Raw genomic sequence first — 26,207 nt, forward strand, 5'->3', positions numbered from 1 at the left:
ACATTAATTCCTCTCCCTTGTATCTTTACTATTCTTAATTAGTTAAATAATAATATTACGTTCCTCTAAATAATAAACCCGTCTAGTCTTTAGAGTTTCAAGCGCGAATGCGAGAAATATTAATGTTCATGCCAATAATTTGTGTAATGAACGTCGACTCGGCGTGGGGGGAGGGACGCGACGCCATCCTCAGTCGGAGAGGGAGTCGGTACACGTACACGTGGGGAACCGAAGAGAGGCAGACCTGCGCTTACCGTACTCACAAAAGACGCCATTGTCCAGCAAATAGGACACGTGTGTCTATCCACAGATGAAAGCCGCCACTGTGAGGCGTGAACGACCTTGCAGATAATATCTTCAACTAGTGCTGGTGTTAAATAAGGGCCCCTAGACTTGGTTCCTGACGACACGTGATCAGCCAACTTGAGACGTACAAATCCAGGATAAGCTCACCTGAATTTGGGATACGTAATTACGGCAATCTTAATACTTACACAGTGCCCACAGTTAAGTACTTTTATTTGATGCATCATTTATAAGTGTATTAATGGCAGGGTGATTGCACGTCACGTCACGCGGCAAGACAACACCTAATAACAGGTGATTAGAATTCTATCTGTAGATATCAATAATCTTGAATATGTATTGAGTAGTTAAATCAATTGCTACTGGTAGTCATTTATCTTGCAGCTCGAGAGACGAATTCCTCATGCTGTCTTCTCCATGCTAACCGTGTCATTCGTCGGTGTACCAGACTTGGAGATTAAGAGGACTGCCAGGGTTATCTAAAGGAATCTATTACCAGCTAAGGCTTATTTCTTTTTATTCATAACTTTGCAATTTGATACATTCAGAATGTACAACATAATGTGTGATTTACTGTAACTCATTATTATGCTCATATTCATGTTCTTCTTTGTATGAATCAGATTATATTCAACATTAATTATAGGATTAGATTATTATTAATAGAATTAGTGAACGAACCACACTGATTCCTGGACGTACTGACCTCCAGTAATAACCCCCCAATGTAGGTGTTTGAGGTTTGGTTTTTAATAATACAGCCCATTAATTATTCTTATGATCATACTTTCTAGTCATATCCATAGTCACTGGTTTTCTCTAGAATTTTATCTAATGATCAGAAATTCTCAGTTTCCCTCTTTACTTTAAAAGCGGGTGGTCCTTCGTAATTTAATTTACTACTTTAATTATTAATTAATCAGAATCAAACCCAAATATCCCACATTATGGTCCTTCGAACCGGATAGGCATTAAATTTATAATTAAAATATTAACCATTAATAACTAATCCTTGTGTGATAGAAGCTAGACTAACTATTTAATTAATTGTGTCAACTAACAGTGTAACACATCAGTTAGCCTAGATCACACTAACATAGCTACCTTATACATAGCTTTAGTGGGTCATAACCAATTACCCACAACATTTAGACCTACACTTCATACTGAAGTAGAATCCTTAGGTCACCAAGAGCAACAGCTCATAACCTTATATTAATCACTAACACCAATTAAGTGTTAATCATTTAGGCTATACCAATGTTTCAATGTATGGCTGTCAGCAGACTGTCCATTATAGCCTGAATCCATGTTAAAGTTACTGATTCACTCAAGTCAGTGGATCATTAACATTTAGGGATCCAGTATACTAATATAAATTACTGATCTCATACTAGTTAATCATTACTAACCCTGATAATATTTTATTCCCCAATTAGGAGTACATTCAGGAGTTAGGTAATATTTAAGGCAGTAGAATACTTGCCAAACACAATTAATTCTTTTGTGTTCATTTAATTTCTTATACACATAATTACACAAGTGTATATTATATAAAATACAAAAAACCCAAAAACACAGCACAATTATTTGCACATTACTGCACCATAATATAATCTTTGCCAACCTTCAGTAGGTAGCAATTTAGGCTGTGATTGTGTTGAATTTGGCACAAGCACAGACTAAATATAGTTGTAGTTTCTCAAGTAGAAATTCTCACGACTAGGCTTGAGCTAGTTAGTGACATATATTATTCTTTTGTGCTGACCCTATCAAGGGTGGGATTAACCATTTATTGTGTAATTATTTTATTGCATATTTCTATGTATGTCTTTGAGTGTTACTGTAAGTCCACTACCCATCCGAGGCTGATTTAGAAGAGCTAAGCTGAGGAACACCTGTAGTGAGACCAAGGTACCACTCAAATCTTAGTTGCTTATTATTAGGTAGGTAGCTAACCTCTAAATGAGGTAAATTACAACCAGCCTCAAGAAATATTAGGCTGTCAATACTTATACCTGCTCTACATCAAGGAGCAGACCATAGCTATACCACTAGCTACATAAGCCCTGTCAGGCTGTAAATAATTATACCTGCTCTGCATCAAGGAGCAGACTATAGCTATACCACTAGCTACATAAGCCCTATCAGGCTGTCAATACTTATACCTGCTCTACATCAAGGAGCAGACTATAGCTATACCACTAGCTACATAAGCCCTATCAGGCTCAATTTACCACAAGAATGGATCCTTTAGAAAGGAACGCAAGATTCTTGAGAGCTCTTCAAGGTCCTTTAGGAAAACTGCTTATGAAATGTCATTTCTGTGTCGAAACTGACCCGGGTGACGTCTATAGACTAGCAAGTTACATAAGGATCGCCAGCCAAAAATATGACTACATCAAGACTGTAATAGAGACCCACAGGAACTTACTCCAGGCCGATCATACTGTCTCAGACCCCTCAAGTCCAACAGAATCTGATCTCGATAACTATGAACATTCTGTTCAAACCAGTTTAGACCGATATAAGGAGGTGCTTGCGAGACAAGATATTCCCGAGTGGGTGGATCAGATCATTAATAGACCTGTATCCAAGTTAACACTCAGCTCAGATGAAATACTTGAGCTAAATCAAGACGAGGAGAATCCTCTAATCAATACTGATCACTCTACAGGATCAACAACTGAAGATCAACCTTCATTTTCTAACCTCTCATCTAATACAGCTTCATGTGATGATTTGTTTACAGAGTCTGATCAAATTTCAGACCACACTTCTCAATGTTCCTTGGATTCTATAAGTGCAATACATAATGCTACTGAATTAACTAGCTTATCACCAGAACTCAGAGAAACGAGTGAAGCTGTAGATGAAACAAGTAAAGCTGCAATGATCAGTGAATCTGAAACAGAAAATGATAAAGCTAATGCTGCAGCAGCAGTCGAAGCTGTAATCAAAGCTGAGGCTAAGCAAGAAGCCTTAAGCAACACAAGTAATGGTCACAATTGCTCACAACAGCCTTCTAAAGTAAGTGCTAACAATGAGAAGACTATTATAAACCTTGTGCACCAATTATTAAATTTATCTTCACCAGAGCAATCAGGTGACTCTTAACAAGCCTTTAGTTTTCAGCTTGAGTCACTGATAAATTCTTTCAGTAAAGAGGTGGATCACCCAACTACTGAGTGGATGACTAAAAATATCATCCAGAGAAAATTGTCTGGTGACACACTTAATAAATTATATGTATGCCAGAATGGTAATACCCTGTCAATGCAGGATATCTTTACAGGTTTGCGTAATATGAGCAATCATACAGCAGACCATGCAATTAATGCTAAATCTGAATGCACCAAAACTGTACCTACATCAGTTTCCTTGCCTGAAACTCCTAAAGTGACACTGTCACTAGGTAACAAAGGTGTTGATACTCAATGTAACAACAATCAGTCAAATACTGATTCATCAGTGAGACCTAAGAGTCCCACAGGTGCTCCTAAGAGACCTAATAGTCCAAAGAGCAGTGCTAATAATCCATGTAACCAGAATCAGTCAAACACTGATTCATCAGTGAGACCTAAGAGTCCCACAGGTGCTCCTAAGAGACCTAATAGTCCAAAGAGCACTCCCAAGAGCCTGTTAATGGTTCCCCAGAGTACACCAAGTACTCACAAGAGAATGAATAACAAACAAATGCAAACAGCAAAACCATCACCACCTGCTAATACTGTTTTACCTAAACCGGTAACACCTAAACGATCTGTAGGATGGGGAATGTGCTTGTTTTGCAATCAAAAACATTCTCTGTACAAATGTACTAATTATCCTAATAGAGACACAAGAGTCAGACGACTCAAACAGTTACACAAATGTACTAGGTGTCTCAAACCACATAATGTTAACAGTTGTGACACCCCACTGAACACCTGCAATAGGTGTAGAGGGGGCAAGCATCATGCTGCACTGTGCAAATTAGTTAAGACTAATTATGTCAATCCTAGAATAGGACGTAGAGAATCTACACCAGTACAGTGCTGCAAGGTGCGAGATGTGTACAGCGTAACTTCACAAGCATCTCAAGTGGATGCTGCTTTGCCTACTGCCCAACTTCAAGTAAAGAACAGAGGAGCCAAGATCACCATACGTGGACTATTTGATCAAGGTTCCCAGAGAACTTTCATTACTCAAAGGGCAGCAGAGGCACTTAATTTACAACCAATAGGACAGGTAAAATTAAACTTGTCAGGGTCCATGATAAATGGAGGAACCCATGAATACCCAGTAGTTCAACCGCTTGTACGACTAGGTAGTCAAGCCAAGGCTGTCCAAGCCATTGTTGTAGATCAAATACCTTTAGACTTACATATTAAGGGTCTGGGGTACACAGCCCACTTCCTGCAGGAACGTGAAATTAATTTGGCTGACAACAAATTAATGTCTGACCGCCTTAACAATGTAGATGTACTAGTAGGAGCCGACTACTATTACCAGTTCATAACTGGACATGTTAAACGATTGGGAATGAATATGCTCCAATCTGCAGGAGGCTACTTACTTACTGGTAAAGTTCTGAATGTGAACAAGCCTAAACCTGCCAACAATAATAAATTAGTCAGCAGTAAATCACTTCTCCAGCAGCAAGCTAAAGGGAGAAACACAGCTGAGTAATAAACTCAGATTGAATGTAGTACAATTGATACTCGCCGAGATGTTTCATAGCTCTCAGTGAAAACCAATGGTCCGTACTCAAACAAGTACAAGTCACAGCGACCAAACCATTGTATTCACTGCAGACCTAGAATTATTCTCGACAAGTAGTAATTGACCACACTCAGTCTTCCTAGTTAAATTGTAATGTTAGGCTAGAGAATCTAGTACTCCCTAGGAATTAATAGTGTTAGGCTAGAGAATCTAGCACTCAATGCCACTGGCATTTTCTGAATTTAGTGATAACATTCACTAGGACCACTGGTCCACTATACTTGCGCTTAAAGGTTTGCCAAGAAAACCTTAATACCATGTTTTCTGCACTAAGAGTTAGTGATAAATACTTGCATTAATTGTTTGAGTTGTTTTTCTTTCGTTTCTGCTTATTTAGTGTAGGAGCGCAACACGAACAAACTTGCACACTTACTAATATGTGAGTGAATTTTCAGAGAACTAATATGTTTAATGCATTACCGTTAAACATTAGCACTGTTAATTAACATGCTTCCTGAGCTTAATATAGCTCACCTTAGAATTAACGTAATAATATGAGTGCTCGTTCACCATGCGCACGAGCTTAATATTGCTCGCCATGATAACTGAATGACAAAGCTCCACCTCGTTAATTCGAGTTCACTGAACTCACCCTGTTAACTGTTAACGAGCTCCATGTAGCTCACCCTGTCAGCACTGCTGACGAGCTCAATGCAGCTCACCCTGTCAACACTGTTGACGAGTTCAATGTAACTCACCCTGTTAGCACTAGCTAACGAGCTCACTGTAGCTCACCCTGTCAACACTGTTGACGAGTTCACTGTAACTCACCCTGTTAGCACTAGTTAACGAGCTCAATGCAGCTCACCCTGTCAACACTGTTGACGAGTTCAATGTAACTCACCCTGTTAACTGCTAACGAGCTCACTGTAGCTCACCATGTCAACACTGTTGACGAGTTCACTGTAACTCACCCTGTTAGCACTGCTAACGAGCTCAATGCAGCTCACCCTGTCAACACTGTTGACGAGTTCACTGTAACTCAACCTGTTAGCACTAGCTAACGAGCTCACTGCAGCTCACCCTGTCAACACTGTTGACGAGTTCACTGTAACTCACCCTGTTAGCACTGCTAACGAGCTCCATGTAGCTCACCCTGTCAACACTGTTGACGAGTTCACTGTAACTCACCCTGTTAGCACTAGCTAACGAGCTCAATGTAGCTCACCCTGTCAACACTGTCGACGAGTTCACTGTAACTCCCCTGTTAGCACTGCTAACGAGCTCCATGTAGCTCACCCTGTCAACACTGTTGACGAGCTCAATGCAGCTCACCCTGTCAACACTGTTGACGAGTTCCCTGTAACTCACCCTGTCAGCACTGCTGACGAGCTCAATGTAGCTCACCATGTTCACGAGTTCAATATAGCTCGACCTGTTAATGAGCTTAATACTGCTCACCATGTTAATTCGAGTACACTTTGCTCACAATTAGCTTAGTCCCTTACTTAGGTAGGGTAGAAATTCAAACCATTTATTTAGGTAGGCTTAGGGACTTTAGTTAGTGTCAACTGAGTACTAGCTTAATCTGTACTCACCATTAATTACAGTTGACTATACTTATAGAGACTGATTTAATAAACTCAAATTCATGTAAAGGTGATTTCGTATTAAACAGTTTACAGTGTCAAGCCTATGAGCTGCCATTTAATTAGCTCATAAGTCAGAATGACTAGGCTACTAATCTCACTGTCGACTCAGAATTTTCCTTGATTTTAATGAATAAACTTTTCAGTTCTCTACCTTTCTATTATTTTAGCTAGTTAACAAATTAGTTGTACCATCAGTCAGAATGACTACTGCACGGCAGTGTATATTAAATTCAATTTCCTCATTTGAATTTGAGGTGATCGTGATGCTGCGTGATGTTATTGTCTAGTAACTCAATAGTTACAAGTCACAGCGACCCTAGACAGTGACCTTACTGTAGTGTCATAGTCTCCTTGCTCTTAAATGACTAATAACACTTTACTGTATAATAATACAATAGTGTTATCAGTTCTTAGGAACTTATTCTGAGTTTACCTACGATTCAGCAGCTACGTAATACACTATTACATGTCACTGCGACCCTAGTTGTTGAATTTATTGTGAGCTTTAGAGTGTTCCTGATTACCGATAACTTAATCATTTAATGTTTCAATATTTCATGCATGTTTCCACTAAGGGAAACTGCAAGCCTATTACAACTCTGAACAAGAGTAATTTCTTTCACATCCCACTGAGAAAACTGTGATGATACTATGATGTGATATCACGTAACGAAACATTACACGTCACTATGATCCAAGATATCACATCACCGTAGATTCTGTTAGTTTAAATTGGGAGAGTTGAATTCTATAAATATTGTGTAGGCTACAAACAACATGTTTCATTTGACATGTAAATAGCAAGACTCAAGTTCTTGTAAGTCCTTGATAAATCCGGGACGTTCGTTATGTGTGTACTAACATACTAACATACTAATGTATTAATCTTAATATCACTTCGAGATAGGTCAGTACAACACAGTACACTGCGACCCTGGGACCCCCCCCCCCCCCCGGAGTTATGTTGGATATTTCCAACATCGAATACAGCATTGTTGTATTCTCATTACTTATTACTAACCATATTAATATTGTAGTAAGTAAAATTAACAACTCGTAGAATTCTCCTGTACTAATAATTCATCTGTGCATTAGGCTAGAATTCTCACGTCATCTGACGCCAGTATTGCGTCAGATTTCTTTACAGTAAAACACATTATATACAATTTGTGTGAGAATTAAATACGATTCTCCATAATTAAAGTATTCTGTATGGCAACTGATTGCAGACGAATTGTTCTCTAACTAAAAGCCGAATAGAGCTTTAGAATCAAAACGTTTAACTCGCGATAGAGGTAGCGTCATCAATGAATGCTATGGGGAGACATTAATTCCTCTCCCTTGTATCTTTACTATTCTTAAATAGTTAAATAATAATATTACGTTCCTCTAAATAATAAACCCGTCCAGTCTTTAGAGTTTCAAGCTCGAATGCGAGAAATATTAATGTTCATGCCAATAATTTGTGTAATGAACGTCGACTCGGCGTGGGGGGAGGGACGCGACGCCATCCTCAGTCGGTGAGGGAGTCGGTACACGTACACGTGGGGAACCGAAGAGAGGCAGACCTGCGCTTACCGTACTCACAAAAGACGCCATTGTCCAGCAAATAGGACACGTGTGTCTATCCACAGATGAAAGCCGCCACTGTGAGGCGTGAACGACCTTGCAGATAATATCTTCAACTAGTGCTGGTGTTAAATAAGGGCCCCTAGACTTGGTTCCTGACGACACGTGATCAGCCAACTTGAGACGTACAAATCCAGGATAAGCTCACCTGAATTTGGGATACGTAATTACGGCAATCTTAATACTTACACAGTGCCCACAGTTAAGTACTTTTATTTGATGCATCATTTATAAGTGTATTAATGGCAGGGTGATTGCACGTCACGTCACGCGGCAAGACAACACCTAATAACAGGTGATTAGAATTCTATCTGTAGATATCAATAATCTTGAATATGTATTGAGTAGTTAAATCAATTGCTACTGGTAGTCATTTATCTTGCAGCTCGAGAGACGAATTCCTCATGCTGTCTTCTCCATGCTAACCGTGTCATTCGTCGGTGTACCAGACTTGGAGATTAAGAGGACTGCCAGGGTTATCTAAAGGAATCTATTACCAGCTAAGGCTTATTTCTTTTTATTCATAACTTTGCAATTTGATACATTCAGAATGTACAACATAATGTGTGATTTACTGTAACTCATTATTATGCTCATATTCATGTTCTTCTTTGTATGAATCAGATTATATTCAACATTAATTATAGGATTAGATTATTATTAATAGAATTAGTGAACGAACCACACTGATTCCTGGACGTACTGACCTCCAGTAATAACCCCCCAATGTAGGTGTTTGAGGTTTGGTTTTTAATAATACAGCCCATTAATTATTCTTATGATCATACTTTCTAGTCATATCCATAGTCACTGGTTTTCTCTAGAATTTTATCTAATGATCAGAAATTCTCAGTTTCCCTCTTTACTTTAAAAGCGGGTGGTCCTTCGTAATTTAATTTACTACTTTAATTATTAATTAATCAGAATAAAACCCAAATATCCCACAATCACCACAAAAGGTACTATTTAAACAGGAGGATACATTGTGTTTAGGAGCCAACTGGCCTTTGACCTGAAACATGACATGATTAAGAACAATTCTTTCTAATTCTTTATACATGCAAGTTGTGAGTGAAATGGGTCTGAATTTGTTAGAGATGGATTAAGGAATTGGTACTATGAGACTTTCTGACCATTTCTTTGGCATGATACCTTGTGAATGGATTATTTGATATGGTCAAGCAAAGGGTGGTTTGGGACATCATTCATTAACCCTAAAGGTGTTATAAGTTATTCCATCGTAACCAGAGATAGTTGTTTCCCAAATGCTGTTGTTAATTCAAACTGGATTATAGGAAACTGATCAGTTGCATCTGGTGAGAAATATTACAGCATTAAGGTTATCTTGAGATGATTTCGGAGCTTTAGTGTCCCCGCGGCCCGGTCCTCGACCAGGCCTCCACCCCCAGGAAGCAGCCCGTGACAGCTGACTAACTCCCAGGTACCTATTTACTGCTAGGTAACAGGGGCATTCAGGGTGAAAGAGACTTTGCCCATTTGTTTCTGCCTCGTGCGGGAATCGAACCCGCGCCACAGAATTACGAGTCCTGCGCGCTATCCACCAGGCTACGAGGCCCTTAAAGTTTGTCAATTTTGGTAATATTTAAATTCAGCTGTATGTCTGAGGTAAGGAAGAAAATGTTGAGAGACCAGACCATTGAGTTAAGAGTATATTAGCATATTCTGCTGGAGTATGAAGAAGCTGAACTGGGATTGAAGGCTTGATAATATTTGAAATTTGGTTCCACATTTCCGATGAAGTTGAAGTTCTGGTGATACCTTACAGGAATTGTTCCCAATATAAACATAATTTGACCATTAAAATCACAAAAAAACACTTTTGCATTGACGAAAATGCGAATAAATTGCCGGTTGTTTTGTTTTTCTAGCTGTCAGCAAGATGCAATACTTTAGCTCGTTCTGTAATAATAACAGGATCCCCGGTCCATGAGGAAGGACGACTGTTCTTTTTTCCTTAAAATTATTTTCCAAGAATTATAATAACTGTAGTATAGGTATACGTGTAATAATAAGTGCAGTCTAAAAATACAATAACTAATAATGACAGTGACAAAATCATTGTAACAGTGGTCCACTGATACAGATGTACACTCAGTGTGCCTCTTGTGTATGTAAGCCTTAAGGAAAGGCTTGGATTAGTTAATATTTTTCCTACAATAGAGATTGGACCTAATATCCGCTGCATTGTACTCGTAATATATTGCAAAATGCTCGGTTTCTCGTTCTAGGATAAGCCTAACTTTAATGTTGCTAACTTCTTTGTTGTATCAAATCACATAATCCAGCCAACCTCATAAAAAAGGGGTTCGTTTGTCGGTATCTCACTGTTTAATATGATGATATAGTAAGGTGTCGGACAAAGACACCACTTACTAACTTTCAATAACTCATAGAAAATGAGGCAGTGGAAATTTCCTCGGTAGAATACGGGAATATCATTGCCATATGTCGCCATTTAATTCACCATCTAATATTGGGAATCCTTCTTAATACAGCAGTCTTTGGACTGTAAACAGCATAAAAACATTTCCCTTGAATCAACTTAATTATCAGTACTAAAATAGAGTAAATATAGGCCCTCTTTTCACTTCTTGACGACATCTGGACAGGACAGCCGAGGCATCAGTGGGAGGAGGATCAGTAGGAGTCGCCAGTAAAACAACAACAGTCCTGCTGAGACAAATCTGGCTCCAATAATTTTCCCTTGGACAACAGTGTTGTGGAAAGTAAAGTGCTCCCATTCTCAACACGATCTTCGTCTACAAATAAGGGAAGTATTCTACCGAAACCCGTTTATTATCTTTCATTCCTGGCCAGAAATGTAAGTAGCTACGGCAAGCCCGTTAGAATACGAGTCGAGACACAAAACGAGGTAATTATTATTTAAACCTCATTTAATAAATTATAACTATAATTCCCCTGATGCAGCTGTCATATTTAGGTTACTACTATATTATTGTGAGTGCCCTTTGACAGGTGTAATTCGAAGGGGAAGAAGAAGCAGAATAGCATCTACCTGGTACCCCAGTAACATGTGCGATAGCTGAGGCCTTGTGCCTCACCCACGGCCTCACTAGCTCCACCCACGTGGATTATTTGGTGTGATCATCCGTGTTCATAACTGGTGGATCAGACCCACTACAATACGGATAAGGCTTCCCCAGTATCAACTAATATTTTGTAGTTGTAGTTTAACACCTGGTAATTTTGTAGTGAATGCCTGCCAATCAATAATTTTGATTCATAGACAATAGATATAAACCATAAACACCCCAGAATGTGTAAGAGAGCGATTTTTGGGAATTTTAAATCATACAGTTCACTTTAAACATCATACAGATTACTATCGAAATATCTAAATTAACGAAATATAAAAATTACTATATGAATTAATATGAACTGTGATGGACCTCGGCGCCATCTACGATCCAGGAGCCGAACTATAGCAGCTGACCATCCCATTAATCGTAGTATCCCATCTTCTATTCGGCTGGGCTGGAAGATGACCAGGGACAGGGAATAGAAGTCAGTGAAGTCAGGACAGTGGAAGAGTGGGGGTCGACCAGAAGGTGCTAGCCAAGTGGGCTAGTTGAGAGCTGTGAACTTTACTCCTGGTGGACTGTGGACTTTACTGATTGAGCGTACCAGCGAGTGCTCTAGCTACGGCGGGGGAGCGTATGAAGGCTTCTCCATAACTGCTGCTAGCGTAAGAGCTAGTGGTGCCTTGAGGACCTCGTCAGAGGCATATTGTGTCTGTCATCCGTGACGCTGGCTAGCATGAGGGCTCGCGGCACCGCTCTGGATGACCTCACATAGACTTGTACATATTGTGAAGGATAATAATAACGGGTTATTTTGCGGTGCTATTTTTTTTATTTGCCTTAAACATTACACTATTTCCACCAAGGTTCGCGTCCTCTGAACCTGTGTAGGATCATAGTTTAAAAAGAACCCGGTTACGAAGGGTTCATAACATGATCTAAATAAATATAAATCACAAGTCATTTTCCCCACATAAGGTATTTGAAGATGGCCCTTCTTATTGCTACACTGAACATAATGTGTCGAGCATTGAATTCCCCCATATTAGTCATTGCAATGTTACCTGCAGGCTTTGGTAACAGGTCTGCTTTAGGTACACAACATTGTGTTAGAAATGTTATCCAGTAGAAAACAATTTGCAGTTTGTACCTAAATTTTTGGTAATGTATTCTTTACTGTATTTTTAATTAGTGAACAGATTAATCCACTCTGAATATATGTAATGAGCCAGAGTCCTTTACTGGTGTGTACTGTATGTCCAGGAATCTTAAATGAAACTTTCTTGATAGTTAGGGACGTATATGGAGCAGTGATCGCTTTCACGTCTTTCATTGTAGCATACAAGATTGTAACAGATTTACTGTGCTATTGCACTTTGTTATATATGGACAAACAATTTGAATATTTCCCCCTCCGTGATGTTGCCTCTACGTGCTGAGGAACTCTCGTACACCTCCCTGGGACTGGTGAGGGTTGCCTCTGCCCACTCTCTTGCCCCTTCTTTGGGTGGTGTACGTGCACCACGCACACCCCGTTGGGGCCTTGAGCCATCGGACCACCTGCTAGAGGGGTCGCCCGTGAGGGGCTGCCATGAGTGGATGGTTGGATATCCAGGCTGGGGCGATAGGGGGAATGGGGTCTTAGCACCAGTGTGGGTGAATGGACGATGTAGTAAGACTCCTTTGAAAAGGGGGAGCACTGCTAGGGATGACGCACCCTTCCTGCACTCGGCCTCCCTGGCTGCCCTGGTAGGTGGTATCCCTTGGTTCCAGGTCTCAAACCTTTCAAATTGTTTGCTGTATGGTGACGACACGACATCTCTTACCCAGGCTCATGGGGTGGGCGCCCAGGCCCCTGAGTCGGACCGTCCTGGAAGACTGGGCTCTGTAGACCTCACTACAGGGCCCGGTATAGGCTCAGACCGGACTCTTAATCCCTGCTCCCCTCCCTCCTCTGTGGTTGGATCGAGTCCCAAGCTTGCTGTGGTGACCGCCTCGTCCCTTGCACGGCTCCGTCCTTTATTGTGACTACTGCGCCTTTTGACCCGTCTCTAAGTGTTTTTATTGCCGCCCTCGCCACGGTCTCGCTCGTATGCTCCCTTCCCCATACTAATTCTTGCCATACTTTGTTTGGTCCTGCTACGTGGACTAAGTACTTTGACCTCCATCCCTTAGATTAAAGTCCTGACGATTTTTCCCTTCATAGGCATCTTGTAGATTCGGCCCCCCCCCTCCCCATCCGGCCCGTTGGCGCCATGAGGGGGCTTGGTGGACGACTGCTGGAGTGTGATCTTGATGATTTCGAGGCTTGACGTCCCCGCGGCCCGGTCCTCGACCAGGCCTCCTTTAGATACACACACCCAGGAAGCAGCCCGTAGCAGCTGTCTAGGTACCTATTTACTGCTAGATAACAGGGGCATCAGGGAGAAAGAAACTGCCCATTTGTTTCCGCCTCCACCAGAGATCGAACCCAGAACCTCAGGACTACGAATCCGAAGCGCTGTCCACTCGGCTGTCAGGCCCAAAAACTTTCAACACTGCCTGTGCCGGATGCAATTGCAACAGGCTATCGAAATCCAGGGCGTGCCTGAGGAAAAGCCGCCCTTGTGCCAAATGCTTCGAACCTCTTCACGCTAGGCTCAAGGTGTTATCTTGAAAGGGGAGACGACGTTGAGAAGACTCGAGAAGTCTTGAAATGGGAAAAATTATCAGCGCCAGTCCAGTGTCGTTAGTCTGTTCACAAATGTGCGATGTGGCCAGTAATGCTTGAACATAAGTAATTACCACAAGAAATTAACTCTGCCTACATCCTCTAATTTTGTGCAATAGTTCACGGTTTTTACATTCCTCGTTAGCTGTGTCATCTGCAAACTTTGACATGTACAATCTCATTTCTATAAATATAGAACAATGGTCCCAAGAATGAGCTTTGGAGCTCATTGTCACATCTCCACTTGTCACATCCCTCCACCTCGATACCAGCTCTGTGTGCGGGAGGAAGCGGGAGTCAGATGATAGTGTTGGTGTTGACTACTTACTAAAGTTACGGACCAGCGGCCACCTTGTCCTGCTTCTACTTTGCTTTACGTCTGCAACTGATGCTGACGTCAGCATCAAGTTCATCTCCTCACTTCTTCTGCGACATGTGACACTAATGTTAACTTGAGGCAGATGTTTGCCAAAACCCCCTCGCTGATCCACCACTAGCGAACACTCTTTGTCACGTCTGCATGTTCCAAATCAACCTATGACTTAATTCTCCGAAGTGAGACAACACCCAGGAGAGTGTGTACCAGGAGCCCCCTGGGCGAGGCCCCATGCCCTCTCACCCCACACACGTCCCCAGTCACACCCCCCCACACTTCCACTCCATATAATAAATAAATACATAAATTTTTATTCAGGTATCGTACATACATACAAGGTAAGATACAAAAGTAGATGGATTATAGATAGTGATGCTCCGTGGGACAGTCCTCTGTCCTTTTGTGGCCTTGCACTCCTGCTGCTGTCTTCTCTAATTGTGCCGGATCGCTTTTCCTTTTCCTTATATTTCGTTTTTCTCCCCCCTCTTCTCCTATCTGCATGTCGTTTCCTGCCGACCTTTTGCTTGTTTTGGTTATTCCTTTGGACTTCTTCTATTTTGACGCCCGGGTGCTTGAGGAGGCATACTCTTGCACCCGTAGAACTGAGGTACCCAACGTCTCGAGCGATGGGAACCTTTTATTGTCAATCCCCCTTTCGTCGCTGAACCCGATGATCAGCTGAACTCCCGACTCACCCCTAGGAGGGCCCCGGCATGATCAGTGATAGCTTCTTGTTGGGTGTCCTGCCTCTAATTGTGGCTCTATGGTGGGTATGGGGGCACATTCGTGGATGAATTTATCACTCTTCGTCTGTATGTCATTGAATGTTTCTGTTGTACCCTCTCGGGCTCGTGGGGTGGGCGACCAAGCCCCCGAGTCGGCCTGTCTTGGAAGACCGGGCAATGTAGCCTCCGCTGCGTTGGGCCCCGACCTTGCTCCTCCTTTGACTCTCCTGACTTCTTTCCCCAGCTCCCCTCTCTCCTCTGTGGTTGGGTCGAGCCTCAAGCACCCAGTGGTGACAACTTTGTCCCCTGGTGCGGCTAAGTCTCTCGTTGTGACTACTGCGCCTTTTGTCCCCTCTCTCTCTGGTGGTTCTCAATGCTGTCTACGCCATGGCCGCACTCGCTAGATTCCTTCCCGTACTGATGCGTATCAGGCCTTGTATTATCCTGCTTCATTGGTCAAATACTTTGATCTCCTTCCTCTTGATTCTGCGCCTCCTGACGATTTCTCCCTCCATCGGCATCTTGTTGGTTCCGTGGATGCGTCTGTTACCTTCAACCCCACTCGTCTCGGTACACATGTCGTTGCTGCTCCTTCTCAGGATGCAGCTTCTCGCTTGGCTGCCTTATCCTGCCTTGGCGAGATCCCTGTTCGGGTCTCAAAGAACGCTTGGTTGAATGCCAGTGTTGGTACTATTCTCCTCCCTCCCTATGTTGAGACCAGTGTTCGGAATCTGCAGGACTGGCACGATGACATTTGGCATGTTCTTGATGCCCAAGGCCATTCTGTCCTCCAGGTAGATTCGTTTACTCGTCCCCCTCGTGGTCGTCGCCGTCAACCCCTTCGGGTTGTGAAGATCACCTTTGATGGAAGGACCCTTCCATCCTCTGTCTTTCTTGCTGGTGCCAGGTGCTCTGTCCAGGAGTATATTCCTTCTCCTCAGCTTTGTAACAAGTGCTGGAGGTTTGGGCATGGTGCCCTCCGCTGCTCTGGGACTGTCTCTCTCTCTGTCCTTTGTGTGGGGGTGATGTTCATTCTAAGTCGGAGTGCACTTCTCCCCAGGCTCGCTGCCTCAACTGCGTTGAGGGCCCATCCTACCTTGTCCCGTGCCTGTATCCATTACAAGCTTGAGGCAGCCGTCCTGAACCTGAAGCACCGGGAGCGTTTATCTTTTCCTGAGGCGAGGCGCCAGGTTCGCCGGCTCCCGCCTTATGCTAACATCTCTTATGCTCGCGTGTTGCGCTCTTCCTCTCCTCGTCCTTCCCACCTTCCTCACTCACAACCGTTTCCGGGCCTTGGACCCTGATATGCCCACTGCCCCCTCCTCTGTTCCTTTGAGTTCTGTCCCGAAGGGTCCCCCCTCTTGGTCCTCTGTCTGGGGTTCCCCTTCTTTCTACCAGGTTTTTCATGTCTCCTGTGTCTTCTTCCTCATCTCCCTCCGATCCTCCTTCCCATCCTTCTTCTCCATCTATTGACTCTCCCTGCTGCCTGTCGGTGCAGGCTGATGTCCATCGCTCTCCTAACGGTCGTCGTGTGTGCTCTCGTTCAGCTTCTCCTGTTGAGACGCTGGAATCCGTTGCCCGGTATGTAGGTGCTGGGACGCCGGTCTCTTTAAGTTAGAAGCGTAAGCCTGGCTCCTCTCCTTCCTCCTCCCCAGCGGGTAAGAAGGCTTCGCTTTCTTCCTCGTCCCCTACTACTGGCTCTATTGCTCTTTCCCCTCCCATTTCAGTGTTTGCGCCCCCTGTTCCTGCTATGGAGGTTTCTTTGGCCTCTGCTTCCCTCTCGGTCGCTGCGCTCCCCTCTTTCTACTTCCCCACTTCCTGCTGCTGTCCTTAACTGCTCCTCTCCGTTGTCTCCTCCTCTTCCTCCTCCTCCTCCGGACCCCGCCCGCCCACCCCTGGTCTGTTCTCCAACTTCCTTCCCTCCATCTTTGCTCAGTTTACCCATGCCCCCTAACCCTGACTTTGCTGACCCTGATCCCGACCCTGATATTCTTTAACGTGCTATGCTGCTCTTTCGCCTTTGTTTCTTCCTTGTTCTCTGTTGTTGTCCTTTCTCTTCTCGTCGATGTCTATTCTTCAATGGAACGTTCGAGGTTATTACGCCAATTTCCTCGCACTCTAACTTCTGATTTCGTGGTTTTCGGCCCATTGTGTCTGTCTCCAGAAGCCGATGCTTGGTGCTCGTCCTGGTCGTTTTCGTGGCTATTCCTTTCTCTCCCCCCCCCCCAAGCTGTTGCTGGTGCTCCTAATTCTTCTGCTCTCTTGATTCGCTCTGATGTTCCCTTTGTCCCCTTACTTTTTCCTTCGCCTCTCCATTGTTCTGCTGCTAGTATCTTTGTGGGACAATGGTACACAAATTGTTCAATTTATCTCCCCCAGAGTGTCCCACTTTCTCTACCTGATCTGAAACACCTCCTGGACTCCTTGCCGGAGCCTGTGCTCCTGTTGGGTGATTTCAATTGTCGTCATTCTCTTTGGGGTGATGTTCTGACGAATACCCGAGTTCGCCTGCTTGAGCCGTTTATCCTTTCTTCTTCCCTGTCTCTTCTGAATTCTGGTGAGCCCACTCATTTGGACTCTCGGACTCGCACCCTTTTCTGTCTTGATCTTTCTCTTTGCTCTTCTTCTCTTTACTTAGATTTCACGTGGCAGATTCTAGATGACCTCCATGGCAGTGACCATTTTCCCATCCTTGTTATTTTTTCTCTTTTCGCCCTTCCCTCTCCTTCCCTAGGTGGCAGTTTGCTAAAGTGGACTGGAACCTATTTATCATCAGTGCTTCTCTATCTGACTTCTCCCTTCAACCTCTCCATCGTGCTCTCCTCCTTTTTCATGACACTGACTTCGACGCTATCCTCGGCTCTATTCCTTGCTCTTCCTCTAGGGGTCCACGGAAGTGCGTTCCCTGGTGGAATGCAGACTGTGCTCGGGCTGTACGCTGTAAGCGCTGTAAGCGTGCAACCTGGAAGAGTCTCCGCCGTCGGCAGACGGCCGATTCTTTTCTTTTCTTTCGGAAAGCGAGTGCGGTGGCCCGTAAGGCCATCCATACGGCTAAACGTGAATGTTGGACATCTTATGCCTTCACAATTACGTCCGAAGTTCCCCTGCCACAGATCTGGAAGCGTATCTGCGAGATAGCGGGTAAGTTCGTTCCCGATGTTTCATCGGTCCTTCACCTCTGTGGTACTCTTGTGGCAGACCCATTGCAGGTCGCTACTATTATAGATTGTGGGTTGGTGGTGTTGTCGTGTTGATCCTTCTATACGGACAACCCAACCCACAACTCGGTAGAGTGCTTATACCTCTCTAGGAGATCACACTAGGCGCTTCTGGCTCTTGGAGAGGGGCTCAACGTCACACGTTTAGGGGATGCGGCTCCAACACTTAGCCTCGTTGTCACGTGCACACACCCACTCGAGCCGCTGTGACTCCCCACTCTCTCTTTATGTGATATGATCTCCTCAATCCCCTTTGACTTACTAATTTTTCATCCTACCCTGTCCACAGCGGTGGTTCTTGGTTCTTTCTTTCTCTCTCTCTCTCTCTCTCTCTTCCTTTACTATTTCCTGGGAAGCCTCACTAGGACAAGGGCAAACACCAACAAATTGGAATACGATTACTGGACAAAGCCCATACACACATATAATAATAGTGAATCCTATACTCTATACTATTACAATAAGGTTGCACTCCAACACCATCAGAACTCTATCATCAGCTTATCAAGTGGTATCCTATCTCCTGGTTCACCACCTGATACTATCAACCTCCTCAAGTAGATCAAGTCTACATACACCGTTGCACTATCAACAAGAGAAATATATATATATATATATATATATATATATATATATATATATATATATATATATATATATATATATATGTATATATATATATATATATATATATATATATATATATATATATATATATATATATATTTCTTCTGTGCTGGCTAGGGTTCGAGTCTCCTGGTGGGAAAGTGTTCTAAAGTTGTATACTTGACTCTCGTGTTTAGGAGAGTTGTGCCTTAAGCATAGACACTGTGTCTTCCCATATTAACAGGGACTTGATGAAATAAACGTATAAATGACCCCTCACTTGCTCTAGTGCTCTTGGGAGGTGGTGATCTTTGGTGTATTTAAATACTCCGAAATTACCATCTCTTTTAAGGGTCTGAGCAGGTGGTGGAGAGGGTTAAGGCGTACCTGTTATGCCAGTTGCTGGAAGGCTTCTGTGCTGGCTGGGGTTCGAGTCTCCTGGTGGGAAAGTGTTCTAAAGTTGTATACTTGACTCTCGTGTTTAGGAGAGTTGTGCCTTAAGCATAGACACTGTGTCTTCCCATATTAACAGGGACTTGATGAAATAAACGTATAAATGACCCCTCACTTGCTCTAGTGCTCTTGGGAGGTGGTGATCTTTGGTGTATTTAAATACTCCGAAATTACCATCTCTTTTAAGGGTCTGAGCAGGTGGTGGAGAGGGTTAAGGCGTACCTGTTATGCCAGTTGCTGGAAGGCTTCTGTGCTGGCTGGGGTTCGAGTCTCCTGGTGGGAAAGTGTTCAAAAGTTGTATACTTGACTCTCGTGTTTAGGAGAGTTGTGCCTTAAGCATAGACACTGTGTCTTCCCATATTAACAGGGACTTGATGAAATAAACGTATAAATGACCCCTCACTTGCTCTAGTGCTCTTGGGAGGTGGTGATCTTTGGTGTATTTAAATACTCCGAAATTACCTTCTCTTTTAAGGGTCTGAGCAGGTGGTGGAGAGGGTTAAGGCGTACCTGTTATGCCAGTTGCTGGAAGGCTTCTGTGCTGGCTAGGGTTCGAGTCTCCTGGTGGGAAAGTGTTCTAAAGTTGTATACTTGACTCTCGTGTTTAGGAGAGTTGTGCCTTAAGCATAGACACTGTGTCTTCCCATATTAACAGGGACTTGATGAAATAAACGTATAAATGACCCCTTACTTGCTCTAGTGCTCTTGGGAGGTGGTGATCTTTGGTCTATTTAAATACTCCGAAATTACCATCTCTTTTAAGGGTCTGAGCAGGTGGTGGAGAGGGTTAAGGCGTACCTGTTATGCCAGTTGCTGGAAGGCTTCTGTGCTGGCTAGGGTTCGAGTCTCCTGGTGGGAAAGTGTTCTAAAGTTGTATACTTGACTCTCGTGTTTAGGAGAGTTGTGCCTTAAGCATAGACACTGTGTCTTCCCATATTAACAGGGACTTGATGAAATAAACGTATAAATGACCCCTCACTTGCTCTAGTGCTTTTGGGAGGTGGTGATCTTTGGTGTATTTAAATACTCCGAAATTACCATCTCTTTTAAGGGTCTGAGCAGGTGGTGGAGAGGGTTAAGGCGTACCTGTTATGCCAGTTGCTGGAAGGCTTCTGTGCTGGCTAGGGTTCGAGTCTCCTGGTGGGAAAGTGTTCTAAAGTTGTATACTTGACTCTCGTGTTTAGGAGAGTTGTGCCTTAAGCATAGACACTGTGTCTTCCCATATTAACAGGGACTTGATGAAATAAACGTATAAATGACCCCTCACTTGCTCTAGTGCTCTTGGGAGGTGGTGATCTTTGGTGTATTTAAATACTCCGGAATTACCATCTCTTTTAAGGGTCTGAGCAGGTGGTGGAGAGGGTTAAGGCGTACCTGTTATGCCAGTTGCTGGAAGGCTTCTGTGCTGGCTAGGGTTCGAGTCTCCTGGTGGGAAAGTGTTCTAAAGTTGTATACTTGACTCTCGTGTTTAGGAGAGTATATATATATATATATATATATATATATATATATATATATATATATATATATATATATATATATATATATATATATATATATATATGTTATGTCTAACATATATAAACAAAAATGTTCCTTGATACACTGCAATGATCAATCGATCACCCTATCAGTCCTAGAACGCATACATATATGTTAGTAATCCAGCCTACGACTGTAACTCTAAACTTCAGTATAAAACACTCCTAGACATAAGAATGCAAACAATCACTCACCTCACACTGCGTCTTGCACGCTAATGACAACCAAACACTATCAACTCCCTACAAGTAATCCATCAGAACTTCCCTTCCACCTCTGGAAGTTCACTACCCTGATATCTTCAGGTCCTTCCGGTCTTCACTACCAGGATCCTCTGCAGCTCCTCCAGGCTGCTATCATGAAGTTTCCTTGAGCAACTACGGTGTTTCACCCTTCTGCTAGGGTCCTCCACAGCTCTCTTGGCTGCTACACCATGAAGTTTCCTCGAGCAACTATGGTGCTTCACCACCTCTACAGAAGCACGTGACACTCCTCTTCACTGCTTCTCCTCACAGCTCGAAGTCCTCTGCTCCACTACCTTGGAGTCTCATCAATTACTTCATCTGTGCTGGCTTCGAAGTTCTCAGCAACTTCTTCCCCAAAGACAAACCTGCAACCCATCGACACTCCAATAAAAATGTTTCCCCTTAAACAACTAAACAAAAAATAACCACACAATATGTTTGCCTCCTATATCCATCTGCTCTCTACATACTGTGAGAGTGGACTCCCCCGTTTTGGGCGGGTCCATACTCCACCTCGCCCGGCGGCGGTCCTCACTCACGCTGGGAGGGTCAGGAGCCGTCAGGAGCCGGGCTCCCTCAGTTGCCTGCCAGCGCTCAGAGGAGATGGATGTTGCTCCGTGTTCCTCCCTCTCCACTCTCTTATTTCAGGCCTTCTGCCTTATTAAAACATGTCTAACTTATCAATAAACATTGCTACTGTCGCTGTGCACACGACCAACTACAAGCAATCACTATGAACTGGCGTATATCGTGCTTACCACAGATTATCTGGTCGAGGGCGCTCCTCCCTCTGAAGAAGCCTGGTCAGGGTGATTCCACAGCCCATGAAAATGTCTCTGGGCGGTTTAATACTCTCCTCGTCGACCAGGACTTGAGACCACAACGTTCCCAGCTCGATTCTACAGCTGGCACGTCTGCATACTTCTCTTCTCTTGGAGATATATCACTAGGGGTTCCTTTCTGACGGGAGCTCAAGCTGAGCACGGCTTTTCCCCTGCGATGTCTGGCCTCAAGTGAAGTCAAAGCCCTCCAGAAACGAGCCTCACGCCTCCAGCAAAATGTCCACATCTCCTAGCCAGTCATTTATCTGTTTTCTTCTGCACTTGCCATAATCTTAAATTGTTCGTCATATCCAACCAGCTATTTTACATATGTGTTATCACCTCTATATTTCTTAGACCGTCTGGTTAGGTCAGGCTTGCTGAATAACTCTCAAAGGGGAGACTCGTTTCTCCTGCAGGCTGAGATCATAACAGCTACCGAATTGGGTTCCAACTTTTCTTCTGTTAGCTCTGGTCTTCATCTTTCCCAATCTTTCCTTCTTCATAAACCTGTCCTTGAGTCTCGTCCTTTAGATTTCTGCACTCGTCGTCGACTTTCCTATAACGATCCCTTGTCTCTCTCTGAACTTCGTTCTGCCCTGGCCCTCTGCGGTTCTACGGCGGCGGGCTCCGACGGTATTCATTATGAGATGCTTCGACATCTCCCTCCATGCACATCTCAGTATTTACTGAGTCTGTATAATCGGATCTGGGAGTCGTCGTCAGTCCCTGAGGACTGGCTCGATGCCGTTGTCCTCCCTGTTCGCAAACCAGGGTCTCTGGGAAATTCCTCTAAGGACTTTCGCCCTATTGCCCTCACAAGTTGTGTTTGCAAACTCTTTGAACGTACGGTTAACTTTCGTCTGATGTGGTTCCTGGAACACCATCACCTCCTCTCCCTTTCTCAATTTGGTTTCCGCAAGTGCCGCAGCACGACAGATGTACTGGTGAACTTGGAGGTCTATATTCGTACTGCTTTTTCTGCGAGGATCTCCGTTGTTGCTGTTCTTTTTGACCTGGAAAAGTCTTATGACATCACTTGGCGATATCATATTCTATCCCAGCTTCATTCTTTTGGCCTTCGTGGTCATCTCCCTCACTTTCTCCGCAGCTTCCTCTCTCGTCGTCCTTTCTGGTGCGCCTTGGTACCGCTCTCTCTGCTTCTTTTCAGAAATACGAAGGTGTGCCCCAGGGTAGTGTTCTGAGCACTACTCTTTTTCTGGTTGCCCTCAATGTTCTTCTTTCCTCTCTTCCTTCAGGTATCTAATCCGCTCTCTATGTAGATGATCATACCCTTTGTTGTCAGGGTGACGATTCGTCTCTTCTTCAGCGCTGGCTTCAACTTGCGATTGATGCCGTGTCGTCTTGGGCCACCGATCATGGCTTCAAGTTCTCTACTTCTATGATTTGTGCCATGTCTTTTACTCGGAAACGGGTCGTTCTTCGTCCCTCTTTGTCACTTTATGGTCATCCCCTTGAGTACAAAGATTCCGCAAAGCTTTTGGGGTTATTCCTTGATACTCGTTTGTCTTGGTCTCCCTATATCTCTTACCTCTGTGCTAAGTGCTCTAAGGCTCTTAGCCTCCTTCGGGTATTGTCCCATACTTCTTGGGGAACGGATAGGCGCACTCTCCTTGCTTACATTCCTCTCTCGTCCTGTCTAAGCTCGATTTTGGTTGCCCTGCTTACTAGTCTGCTTCTCCTTCTACTCTTCGCCGTCTTGATGCTTTGCACCATACTCGATTGCGCTTCAGTTCTGGTGCCTTTCGTTCGCCTCCGGTCCTTAGCTTGTATGTTGACACTGGCTTCCTGTCTCTCCAGGACCGCCGTGATCGCTACTGTCTTCGCTATCTTGCGGGGTCCTTACAACATCCTTCCTCTCGCCTCTGTCGTGCTTTAACTTTTACCCCTCCTGCGGTTCCTTCTCCTCTTCACCACCTCCCTCTTTCTGTCCGGTTATCTCGCTTACTGGATTCCCTTTCCGTTCGTGTTTCTAATGTTTCTCCTTGTGTTGTTCCTTCTTTGCCACCGTGGAGTGTCCCCCTTCCGCAGTTTTGTATGTCCTTGACCCGCATCAATAAAGCTTTTACCCCTCCTACGGTTCTAAAACGCCTTTTCCTTGAACACTTTTCTTCTCACTCCCGCTCCGTTTCTGCCTTCACCGATGGGTCTAAGTCTGCGGACGGTGTTTGCTACTCTGTTGTTTTTCCTGATCGCACTTATATGTGTCGCTTACCTCCGGAGACTAGCATCTTTACAGCGGAGCTCTATGCTATTCTCTATGCTCTTCGTCTCCTGCTTTCTCGTTGTCAGTTTTCTTTTGTAGTTGTTGTTGACTCTCGTAGTGCCTTCACGGCTCTCGGGTCCTTTAATCCGGTTCATCCAGTAGTTGTTGAGATCCAGCATTGGCTGTTTCTTGTTCACAGTAAATTTAAGTCGGTTGAGTTTTGTTGAGTTCCCAGCCAATATTGATGTGTCTTTAAATGAACGTGTGGATGCTGCCGCCAAGGAAGCTGTTCGCTCTTGTCCCATCTCTCGTAAAGGTATTCCATATTCCGACTTTTACCCGGTTATCCATTCCTCCATCCTTACCTGTTGGCAGGCTTCTTGGTCGTCTGTTACTGGTAACAAACTACCTACTCTTAAATGTTGTGTTTCCTCGTGGCCGTCCTCCTACCACCGTAACCGGCGATGGGAAATGGCTCTGGTGAGGTTGCGTCTTTGCCATACTCGCTTAACCCATGATCACTTGATGGAGCGCTGCCCTGCTCCTTATTGTCCTAATTGCATTATCCCTCTTATGGTCGCGCATGTCCTTCTTGAATGTCCTGACTTCCAGGACGAGCGTGTGTCTTGCTTTCTGACTGCCCCTAGCGGTCACCTGTCCCTCAATAGAATTCTTGGTGACTCGGATACTTTTGATATCGTTCGCCTTATGTGTTTTTGTTCTCGTATTGGGATCCTTGGTGATATTTAGCGCCCTCTGATTATTCCGCACATTTGATGGTGCTACATAGCCTTCCCGGTTTGGTGCCTTCTTTTGATAATTACTTACTTGTAGATTCGGTAGATGCTTCTGTTACTTTCAGACCCAATCACTTGGGCTGGACGGTAGAGCGACGGTCTCGCTTCTTGCAGGTCGGCGCTCAATCCCTGACCGTCCAAGTGGTTGGGCACCATTCCTTCCCCTCGTCCCAACCCAAATCCTTATCCTGACCCCTTCCCAGTGCTATATAGTCGTAATGGCTTGGCGCTTTTCCCTAATAATTCCTTCCCCTATGACTGTAATATCTACATTGCTTAAACAATTATGTGTTATGTATTACTCTGTTACCTTCAACCCCACTCATCTTGGTACCCGTGTCATTGCTGCTGCTCTTTCTCAGGATGCAGCCACCTGCTTGGCCACCTTATCCTGCATTGGCAGACCCCCTGTTCAGGTCTCAAAGAACGGTCGGATAAATGCCAGTGTTGACACTGTTCTCCTCCCGCACCATGTTGCAACCGGTGTTAGAAATCTAAAAGACTGCCACGAGGATATCAAGCATATTCTCGAGGCCCAGGGTCATTCTGTCCTTCAGGTGGATACCTTTTGTCGGAAAATCCGACACCATTTAATATAACATACAGACAGATAATAATTGCTGTATTGTATAAACAAGTTACCCATAGAAAATGTAAATTGTAGTGGAATTTCCGTCTATAGAAAACGGGATATCATTCCACATACTGTTATAAATTCACCACCTATTATGGTGGGAATTATTCTTAAATACATTAGTCTTTGGACTTTACCATCATAAAAACATCTCATATAAATTAACTTAATTATCAGTATTAAAGTAGAGTAAATGTGACCCTTCTATCACTTACTGTCATCTGGACAATACAGGCCAGTAGCGTCAAGGTGAGGGAGTGGTCAGCCGCAGCCATTGTTTGTACTGAGACCAGAGGCGCACGGGAGCAATTCGGCTCCTGTTAATTTTACTTGGACGAAGTGTTATGGAAACCAAAGGTGTACCATTATCAACACGCTGTCAACAAATTCAAGTTAAGTGTTCTGCCGAAACCCATTTATCTTTCATTTATGGCCATTAATGTCATTGGATAGGGTGACCCTGTTAGAGCATAAGATCGCCTCATACTAAAGGTAATTAA

The sequence above is a fragment of the Procambarus clarkii genome, chromosome 15 (genome assembly GCF_040958095.1).
Source record: "Procambarus clarkii isolate CNS0578487 chromosome 15, FALCON_Pclarkii_2.0, whole genome shotgun sequence".
NCBI lineage: Eukaryota > Metazoa > Arthropoda > Malacostraca > Decapoda > Cambaridae > Procambarus > Procambarus clarkii.